The sequence below is a fragment of the Octopus bimaculoides genome, chromosome 3 (assembly GCF_046866305.1).
Source record: "Octopus bimaculoides isolate indiv1 chromosome 3, ASM4686630v1, whole genome shotgun sequence".
Classification (NCBI taxonomy): Eukaryota; Metazoa; Mollusca; class Cephalopoda; order Octopoda; family Octopodidae; genus Octopus; species Octopus bimaculoides.
Genome location: NC_142930.1, coordinates 2,653,112 through 2,663,111, shown reverse-complemented (window position 1 = coordinate 2,663,111; position 10,000 = coordinate 2,653,112). Strand labels below are relative to the sequence as shown.

The following is a 10,000-nucleotide window of genomic DNA, read 5'->3' as shown; positions in this document are numbered from 1 at the left end:
TAAATTATGGATCGAAATTTATCTAAAATAGTTATCTATAATTACGGAGATGTACTTGCATAGCAAGTGACCTGATCTCACATCGTGTGCTGAAACGAAAACAATTGCAGCGTGGAAGGTGTTTATAAGCCATTTAAAACACTCAAAAACCTTTAAATTCACTTCAACTGCGACCTGTTCACTGACAAAATTCCGTGTTGCATCTATAAATATTTTTAAAAAAACAATTGATCGAAGCGACAATTGTTTGAATCAATATTTAATCGAATCATGACAGATATTAGTTTGACATGACCAGCTATTTCGGGTGAGGGGTCAAGTCGAGTACATTGACCCCCGTGTTTCACTGGTGCTTATTTTATCGACCTCGAAGCATGAAAGGTAAAGTCGACCTCGGCGTAATTTGAACTCACAATGTAAATACGGATGAAATGCCGCTAAGCATTTTGTCCGGCGTGTTAACGATTCTTTCAGCTCGCCGCCTTAACTCTACAACTAATATTTTTGGTATTTATTTCGGTCAGTTATATCTAAGAGATATTCTTATCAGTGTAATTAATTTGTAAGGGGAGGTGGAATGGCAGAATCGGTAGAGCATCGATCAAAACACCTAAAAGTATCTATCCCCGATTTCCACAAGATGAGAGTTCAAACCCCGGTGCCACTATAATCGATTTCCGCTTTACCTCCCCCCCCCCAAAAAAAAAAAAATTCGATAAAAAAAAAGACCTCAATTTTCTTCTCAAAAGTTTCCCTCCTTGTTCTTATTTTTTGCTTGTTTCAGTTATTAGACTGCGGCCATGCTGGAGCACCATCTTGAAGTAGTTTAGTCGAACAAATTGACCCCTCTACTTTATTATTTTTTTTTAAAGCTGGATATTTATTCTGTTCTAACCACCAAGTTATGGGGGCGTAAACACACCAACACGGTTGTGAAACGGTAGTGGTGGGGGACAAACATAGACACAATGATACGCACGCACACACTTAACGGGCTTCTTCCAGTTTCCGTCTACCAAATCCACTCACAAGGCTTTGATCAGCCGTGGCTATTGTAGAAGACACTTACCCAAGGTGCCATACAGTGAGACTGAACCTGGAACCATGTGGTTGGGAAACAAGCTTCATGCGACACAGCCACGCCTGTGCCAATGTTAAAATTAGTTATAACCCTGTAAAATCAAAATTTACATAAATGATGTACGCCATGTTTGTGCCCATATGTACTCCATTCTTGTATGATTTGAGGAGAAGGCTTCCATTTTAATAATTCATGCAAAACAACAATTTCCGGTTCAGTTTTTACAACACTCGTTTGTTTGCGACGTTGTTTGTTTGCTTTGTGTTGCTGTTGGCGTGGTTTTTAGAGTTGTTTTTGCTGTTGCTTGAGTTGAAATGGGTGGGGGTAGATGTAGTGGTGGTGTTGGTGCTAGTGGTAGTGGTGGTGGTGGTGGTGGTGGTGGTGGTGGTGGTGGTGGTGGTGGTGGTGGTGGTGGTGGTGGTGGTGGTGGAGGTTCCTCTGGAAGTCTTGATGGCCATCTGCGTTGGTATTGGTCGTGGTTGTAATCTGGTGGCTGTTGTCTACAGTGGTTTGATGATAGCGGTGGTGGGAGGGGTGATGGTAGCGGTGGTGATGGAGGTGGTGGTGATGGTACGTTGTTGTTGTTGTTGTTGGTGGTGGTGGTGGTGGTGGTGGTTGCAGTTTTCGTTGTAGTTGATATGTAATGGCAATAAGAATACCATTGGCGGTATTGGTGCTGACTTTAGCGGTAGTCTTGATGGTTTTCGTAATGAGGGTCATAGTTGGAAGGTGGGGTAGTGAGTGCTTCCTTTGTAATCCACAGGAGTCGTTGTTGCAGTGACAGTAGTAGTAGTAGTAGTAGTGGTAGTAGTAGCAGTAAATACAAGACTAAATGGATGAGCAGATACGCTTTTTGTATTAGGGACAATCAGTCTTAAAAGTGTGTGTGTGTGTGTGTGTGTGTGTGTGTGTGTGTGTGTACATCAATAGGCAATCAGATATATGTATGCAAATGTATCTCTCTCTCTCTCTCTCTCTCTTTGGTTAGAAGCTTACTTCCCAACCCATTTTTCCTGGTTCAGTCCGGCTGTGTGGCACCTTGGGCAAGTGTCTTGTACTATAGCCTCGGGCCGACCAAAGCCTTGTGAGTGGATTTGGCAGACAGAAACAGAAAGAATCCCGTCGTATATATGTGTGTGTGTGTGTGTTTGTGTTTTCCCTAACCATTGCTTGACAACCGATGTTGGTGTGTTTACGTCCCTGTAACTTAACGTTTTGGCAAAGAGACCAATAGAATAAGCACCAGGCTAACAAAGAATAAATTCAGGGGTCGATTTCTTCGACTAAAAGGCGGTGCTCCAGCATGGCCACAGTCAAATGACTGAAACAAGTAAAATAATAATATATATATATACACACACATATATATACGCTCTTTTCTACTTATAGGTACAAGACCTATATATTAATTTATACACATACAGACATACATGCATCCATACTTATATGCATGCATACATACATACATACATACATACATACATACATACATACATACATACATACATAACCACCAAGAGTCGAAGTGCATCTTTTGACCAAGTTTGCATACATGAGGCTGATAACATCATAAGACTCGGAAGGCAGCTCCTTGAGGAACATTCTTTGTCTGATAACCTAGAATACATGTCCAAAGAAGTCGCACAACTCTACCACAACTTATCTTCACATGAAAGGATGAGCATATATGAGCTGAAGACTATGCATGGATACGTTAGAAGAAAGCTCCGACATTGATCATCAAAGCAGTCCATCATGGACCAATAGCCGGATTATTACCTCCCACTTTGAAAGAGATGTGTTTGCAAACCAGGAACAGGAAATATTGGGATAGAGGAGTGAAAATGTGCACAGCTGCTCGAAATTAGCTTCCCAGCGGATGTTAACATAACATTGAAGATCAGTGAAAAAGAGAGCACCTATGCTGAACTATTGAGAAATCTGCAGTTATTCTATCCAGATTACAAGTTCAGGTTTATACCTGTAATTATTGGGACCCTGGGATATGTAACACACTACCTAAATACCAGTCTTGAGAAATTAGGCTTCTCAAAACCAGAAAGGAAACAGCTAATTCGAAGACTACAGATCCAATCCATCACTGGAACTGTAAAAAGCCGTAAAACTTTCCAGAAGTTTATCATTTAAATATATATGAGCATGTCTAGATATGTTACTATATGCATGAGAACACACACCTAAAACATACAAATCTGCACATGTACATACATATATACATACAAAAACACCATGTTGTTGTTGAAATTCTAATGAATGGGTCTTGACTCTAAGTTAGAAACCGGCTCTTTCTCTATTGGCAAGAAATCTTGAAATAAAACTGAACATACATACATACATACATACATACATACATACATACATACATACATATTAGTATGAATCCCATAATATATCTACTTTCACCATCATGGGTAATAATAGAAAATATGACAGACATACAATCGTTACAACTTAACTGTAATAAAATCACGTGGTGTTTTTACAAAATGATAAAATGAATACTGACAGGACCTATTGGATAATGTAGTCCAACATACTTTTAAAAAGACGGAATGGTCACGGCTAGAACGTCGTTGATAGTAGTCCTCTCACTAGGGACTGATCTTAAGAGGTATTTTATACATTAAGACAGTTAACTAATCTGAAGGATTTTATTTAGGAGAATGTTTTTGATAAAACTTAAGTAATTATTCGGAAATTATGGAAAAGGAAAGACGGTTTGCTGTGAATAATCTTCTCAATATGCTCTATTACATTTAATAATATGGCAGTAATAAAACTATGTGGAGACAGTAGGGATACACGCGATTCAGGAGACCAGTTCGTACATTTTTCAAACACGTTAAAGAGCGGGAGATGAAGGGGAGATAAGCGGTTTATTAACCTCAAACGAAAAAAAAATGAATGGGAGCGGAGCAAAAACAACTGGTAATTCGATATAAACCTCATAAATATTTTAAGTGTCATAAGTAACATAGTAAAATGATCTTCCACGTGAAACTAAGAGATTATATACATACATGCATACATATATACATATGTACTTTTGAAAGATTTATTATTATTTATTTATTAATATATGTATTTGTTTTTGTTGTTAAAGCCTGTCTCTGTTTGTGAATATTTTATGTTCATGGAATTATAAAATGGTAGCCGAGAACAATTGGCTTTAGTAACATTACTATCTGATGGTCTCCCGATAGTATTATTAATGTACACACCTGTAACAAGAAACCAGAAATTTTGACAAATTGATGGATTGTGGATATATTGGCCAATAAAACATATTCAAATACAAGACCTGTACAACTGTGTGTGTGTGTAAGGTATATATATGTGTATGTGTATCTGTGTCCATGTGTGTGTGTGTATTTGTATGTGTGTGTGTGAGTAATGTTAATGGCGCTTGCATAATCACAGTGTAGTTAAATTAGATTGAATTGGTTTTTATATTAAAAAGATTTCATGGTGAAGTACACACACACATACACAGACATATATATATATATATATATATATATATATATATATATATATATATATATATATATATATATATATATATATATATATATATATAATATACATGAATGTATATAATTCATAGAAGAGAGTCAGATATTCTCCGTATAGACTACACTTAGTAGTGTTCAAGAGATTTAAACTTGAGCAAGTATAGAAGTAAAAAGTTCGACCTTTCATGTGTATACATACATTTTTTGTATTTCATGTATTTAATATACTTTATATATTGAACTGTCTAACTTGCTTATCCCTACATGTACTGATATGTAGTATATATATATATATATATATATATATATATATATATATATATATAAACATTGATCATGGAACAAACATCAAATTCGAGTCAATGACTTTATATAACATCATGCTTCCATACTTTTCATCATATATAAACATAACTATGGCCTTCAACATATAAAAGAAATGCATATATAAAAGCACAGAAGATAAAAAAATATATATAAGCATATGAAAAACTAAATATATGGAACGGTCTATCAAGAAAAGGTATATACAATCGACTGTATATACCTTCTTGGTAGGTCATTCCATATATTTGTATTTTTATGTGCATATATATTTTTTTACCTTCTGTGTTTTTTTTATATATGTATTCTTTATATGTTGAAGGCCTTGGTAATATTTATATATGATCAAATGTATGGAAGCATGATGTTATATAAAGTCATTGACTCGAATTTGATGTTTGTTCCATGATCAATGTTTATATATATATATATATATATATATATATATATATATATATATATATATATATATATATATATATATATATATATATGTATATGTATATATATACTAGCATAGACACCCGATGTTGCTCGGGATTAAAATGGCATAGTTTGTATATAATATATTATAGTTATGTTGAAACAGGTGATATGGTAAAGTGCAGCATTGACAACAAAACATTTGTGGAGTAAATGATGGGCTAATTCGACTAAGCAACATGCTGTGCGTCCGTTTGGAGTATTTCAGGCCCTAACCTGTGGGGGTCATGTGATTTTTGAATGTACCGAGAAGCTATCAGTGGGTATACTCTCTTTTGCAGCACACGACCCGTCATCTGAAATGTTGACACCTCCTTCGGGTTTGTTGTCCAACATCACTCATAAAGTAAATTTGGAGGAACTGCGGTTGTTCATTTGTGGGTAACAGGGAACCAATGAGGTGATAGACTTGCCCTTGAACTTTGACGTCGTCGTAAAATCAATGTTTATCTACCTTCTTAGATGCACCAAACGATGTCATTTGCAGAGTTGTATTGTCTGAGATTGTTCAAAAAATCATTTGACTGGATGGAAATGCCTTCTAGAAGATCCATAAGAGGTTGAGAAGGAGCTGGTAGTGCTGGCAATGTTACATCTACAGAAAAGACAATTTGTGTTTAGCACACCAATTTGGACAGAGTTATTATTTTTATAAGAACGGGATGGATCATATCTGACAACAGCTTCGGGAGTTGTGAAGAACGAATTTGTACGTAGTCTGTTTCTGAGAGCTGTTCTATTGGACCTCTGTCTAATCATTAAAACATTGATTTAATGATCCAGCATTAAGTGCTGCAACATGCATTTTCTGATGTTAAGAAAATCTCATCTAGCTTCTCTCGTCAGACTCTTTCCTTCGGTTTTCTACAATCCTCCTTGCTTTATACTTGTTTCTGGAAAGATTATGTCTTTTCTTTGGTGGCATAATTTTCCCAATATTGTAAACAAAAAATTATGAACATAGAAAGAAATTATACATTAATCCCTATTTTGTAAGCAGTTGTATCCGTAAAAATTTTATTTGAAGAAAGCAGAAATTGAAAGAAGATAAAGTGAAAAGAACAGAGAAAGAAAGGGAAAGATGTATGTATGTCTATATGAAATGGACTTTGAATGAGAAACTAAGTGAAGATTAAGATTATTAACCCTACAGAGAGAGGAAAGAAGAGAGACAGCATAGCGACGGTTTTGGCTGACTGTCATCTTGTACTCTCCTTGTTGCTCGCAAAATGGTATGTGCCGGCTGTGTGAGCAACTGGTTGTTTTAATGGCGAAACAAACAAGACATTAAGGATTACAAAAATAGTGATTCTCACTTTGAAACTAACGATTTTTGAAAATCTTTTTAGATTACAGAACGCCCAATGCGGTGTTGAGCACTCATTCTCACTGTCCGACATTTACGTATACATATATATATATATATATATATATGTGTGTGTGTGTGTGTGTGTGTGTGTGTGTGTGTGTGTGTGTGTGTGTGTGTGTGTGTGTGTGTGTGTGTTAATTTGAGTATCTGTGTGTGCCAGAGAGATTGGGAGAATAGAGATATGAAGTGCTCAAACTCTCATCCAGTTTATCCATAATGTTCAACGTCAAATGTATTTGTCTCCACATAAAATGTAATATACTGTCATATATTACATATAATTATGCTAATTATAGGATGATATACTGCCTCGTTTAAAACAAGTGACATGTTTGTAAGTCATAATGTCTCGGGATGGAGGGGTGGGATAATAAAGATATATAAATATGGCGGACTATAACAAGGCGCGGTGACTACAAGTAGTAGTAGGAGGAGGCGAGGGAGTACGGACAAATAATAGTGGAAGTAGTAATCGCCGCTGTCGTCGTCGTCGTCGTCGTCGTCGTCGTCGTCGTCGTCGTAGTAGTAGTAGTAGTAGTAGTAGTAGTAGTAGTAGTAGTAGTAGTAGTAGTAGTAGTAGATTATTTTCATCATTTGGCGAAATAGCAAAATCATTAGCACGCCGGGCGAAATGCTTAGCGGTATTTCGTCTGTCTTTACGTTCTGAGTTCAAATTCCGCCGAGGTCGACTTTGCCTTTTATCTTTTCGTGTGTGGGGGGATGTCGATAAATTAAGTACCAGTTGAACACTGGGGTCGGTATAATCAACTAGTCCCCTCCCCCAAAATGGCTGCTCTTTTGGAAAAATTACAAAACCATTATTAATGTTATTATTATCATTGTTGTTATTATTATTATTATTATTATTATTATTATTATTATTATTATTATTATTATTATTACCATTATTATTATTATTATTACTATTTTACTCATTATTGCTGGGGGAAGGGGAGGAAGAGGTCATCGAACTTTGAGTTTAGTGTCTGTAATTTCCAAAGACTGGCATCAGTAAAATCCAGTGAAGTTCCCTCGTTAGTTTCCAGTAGACAACTAGTACTGGGCGACGGGGGATGCTCCTGTAATCCAGCCACCCGGAGGCTTGGTTGGTTTGCAGATAAGAGTCCTGGTAGTCGGTCTTTTATGGCGATGGGATGTCCGCGCTAAACTCGGCATCAATATGGTGCTGGAGAGAGGACTCATCGGCACCAGGAGGGTCGCTTCAGCCCAGAGCGGAGACGCAGCAGGCAAAGACCCCTTGTCGAGCAGTAGTGGGATCTCGCCTGTGAATAGTCGTCGGCTGGCAGCCTGTTCGATATAACTGAACTCCAACCTTTAAGAGAAATATAGGCGCAGGAGTGGTAAGTAGCTTGCTTACCAACTACATGGTTCTGAGTTCAGTCCCACTGCGTGGCATCTTGGGTAAGTGTCTTCTACTATAGCCTCGGGCCAACCAAAGCCTTGTGAGTGGATTTGGTAGAGGGAAACTGAAAGAAGCCCATCGTATACATGCATGTATAGATATATATGTGTGTGTGTGTATGTATGTGTGTATGTATGTATGTGTTTGTGTTTGTCCCCCCCCCCCAACAATTGATGCTGGTGTGTTTACGTCCCCGTAACTTAACGGTTCGGCAAAAAGAGACCGATAGAATAAGTTCTAGGCTTACAATGAATAAGTCCTGGGGTTGATTTGCTCGACTAAAGGCGGTGCTCCAGCATGGCCGCAGTCAAATCATAGAAACAAGTAAAAGAATAAAAGAATAGACAAGATCAAATTGTACCACAAGACTGTTGAATACAGCGTTTAGCATCACTGCGTTATTTGTTTGTCACAAATATATGCCAAATCTTCCTTTGGATTATCCCCTAACATCTTAAAAGAGAAACACACACTGGATAATTTAAACGCAAACATATTATGTCTGAATTAATAAGTCAAGTTTCCACAGCAAAGAACGGTTATGAATGATTAGGAAGAATCCACCTTCGAGACTGTGTTTGCATCAATGGTTGTATACCTCGTTTATCAATGGTTGTATATATTATTGCATAATAATATGGTAATGCTCATGAGATTGAGTTACGGGTAAAGTAGTGCAAATCAATGAAATAAAGCGACTTGCTTGAGGAGGCTACGTAAGTACTCTCTCACATAACTACGCGAAACGCGTGTATCAAATGCATACAAAACATCAAAATATCAATATTTGGACCTGTTTTATATGTGTGTGTGTGTGTGTGTGTGTGTGCGTTTATGTGTGTGTTTATGTATACGTACAAACATTATATATATATATATATATATATATATATATATATATATATATATATATATATATATATATATATATATATACGTTATATATACGTTTATGTATACATACGTCATGTAACCTGCAAAAACAAGATGTATCTAACAATGATTTTCCACCTATTCATGGTAACGACAGCTGTGTGATATATGGAAACATCTGTCGGACTAACAGAAACGAAAACACATAAAACGTCTAAGGTTACCATACCACAAGTAATGCATAGAAACACTGGAGAAATTTTCAATCTTAGCTGTTTGAAGACTTGAAGGTCGACTCCCTTTCTTTAGAGTCATCACAGAGAACACAGATGTCACGAGAAATATCGAGAGGGTACAGATTCATTGTAACGACTATTACCTGTCAAAATGAAGCGACCATATATATATATATATATATAGTTGAAATTTATAGAAAAACAAAAGACGAAGGCAGGTGTATAAACAACAACCAGGTATATTAGTTTGACGCTAGGGTAAGTGAGAAAGTCTTTTACGTTTCTAGTCTACGCTCTTCAACAGAAAGGAATAACAGAAAATAAGCAGAGAGAAGGGGAAAAAAACCTGTAGATTTTGCGGTCAAGCATGGCGAATGGTATGAAAAATCTGAAAGTTGAATGGTTCGAAGAGTTCAAAATAGTTCAAAAGTGGTGGTATATTGGAGCGATTTTAAATCAATGAAAGAGTCCGGTGAAATCCGTGAAAGTAGAGTCAGAATATCCAGTAGTAATCCGGGTGGAGTGCTGGCAATATATATATATCTTAGAATATGAGGTGACAAAGGAATAAACGGTTATTATGAACGTCACTAGCTTACTGCTGTTTCTGCTATAAGACACAGTGGACTCAGTCCTTATAGCTTCATCGGAGCCTTGAATATGAAGCGTGCTTCA

General features: G+C 36.7%; 1 pseudogene; it reads left to right on the top strand.

Moving 5' to 3' along the window:
• Positions 1 to 7,858: 7,858 nt before the first annotated feature.
• On the top strand, positions 7,859 to 8,130 carry LOC149136429 (signal recognition particle RNA; annotated as a pseudogene).
• Positions 8,131 to 10,000: the final 1,870 nt, after the last annotated feature.